We start from the raw sequence: 1490 nt of genomic DNA on the forward strand, positions 1-1490 counted from the left end.
GTGGAATCTGTGGTGATATCCCCTTTATTGTTTTTTTATTGCATCTATTTGATTATTCTCTCTTTTCTTTTTTATTAATCTGGCTAGTGGTCTATTTTGTTGATCTTTTCAAAAAACCAGCTCCTTGATTTATTGATTTTTAAAGGGTTTTTTGTGTCTCTATCTCCTTCAGTTCTGCACTGATCTTAGTTGTTTCTTGTCTTCTGCTAGCTTTTGAGTTTTTGTCATCTTGCTCCTCTAGCTCTTTCCATTTTGATGATAGGGTGTCAATTTTAAATCTTTCCTTGTTTCTCATGTGGGTATTTATTGCTATATATTTTCCTCTAGACACTGCTTTAAATGTGTCCTAGAGATTCTGGTACATTGTTGGTTTCGAAGAGCATCTTTATTTCTGCCTTCATTTCATTGTTTATGCAGTCAACATTCAAGAGCCAGTTGTTCAGTTTTCATGAAGCTGTGTGGTTCAGAGTTAGTTTCTGAAATCTGAGTTCTAATTTGATTGTACTGTGGTCTGAGAGAGTGTTATGATTTCCATTCTTTTGCATTTGCTAAGGAGTGATTTACAATTATGTGGTCAATTTTAGAGTAGGTATGATGTGGTGCTGAGAAGAATGTATATTCTGTGGATTTGGGGTGGAGAGTTCTGTAGATGTCTATTAGGTTTGCTTGGTTCAGGTCTGAGTTCAAATCCTGAATATCCTTGTTAATTTGCTGTCTCATTGATCTGTCTAATATTGACAATGGGGTGTTAAAGTCTCCCACTGTTATTGTGTGGGAGTCTAAGTCTCTTTGTAGGTAGTTAAGAACTTGCTTTATGTATTTGGGTACTCCTGTATTGGGTGCGTATATATTTAGGATCGTTAGTTCCTCTTGTTGCATTGATCCTTTTACCATTATGTAATATCCTTTATTTCTTTTGATCTCTGTTGGCTTAAAGTCTATTTTATCAGAGACTAGGATTGCAACTCCTGCTTTTCTCTCCCTCTCTCTCTCTCTCTCTCTCTCTCTCTCTCTCTCCATTTGCTTGGTTAATATTCCTCCATACCTTTATTTTGAGCCTATGTATATCCTTGCATGTGAGATGAGTTTCCTGGATATAGCACACCAATAGATTTTGGCTTTTTATCCAATTTGCCAGTCTGTGTCTTTTGATTTGGGCATTTAGCCTATTTACATTGAGGGTTAATATTTTTATGTGTGAATTTGATCCTCCATTTTGCTGCTAGCTGGTTGTTTTGTCTGTTAGTTGATTCAGTTTCTTCATTGTGTTGATGCTGTTTACCATTTGGTATATTTTTGGAGTGGCTGGTACTGGTTATTCCTTTCTATGTTTAGTGCTTCTTCCAGGAGCTCTTTTAGAGCAGGTCTGTTGGTGATGAAATCTCTGGGTAATTGCTTGTTCATAAAGGATTTTATTTCTCCTTTGCTTATGAAACTTAGTTTGGCTGGATATGAAATTGTAGGTCATCTTTTCTTTAAGGATGTTGAAT

Source organism: Cebus imitator, unplaced genomic scaffold (assembly GCF_001604975.1).
Source record: "Cebus imitator isolate Cc_AM_T3 unplaced genomic scaffold, Cebus_imitator-1.0 Scaffold69, whole genome shotgun sequence".
Classification (NCBI taxonomy): Eukaryota; Metazoa; Chordata; class Mammalia; order Primates; family Cebidae; genus Cebus; species Cebus imitator.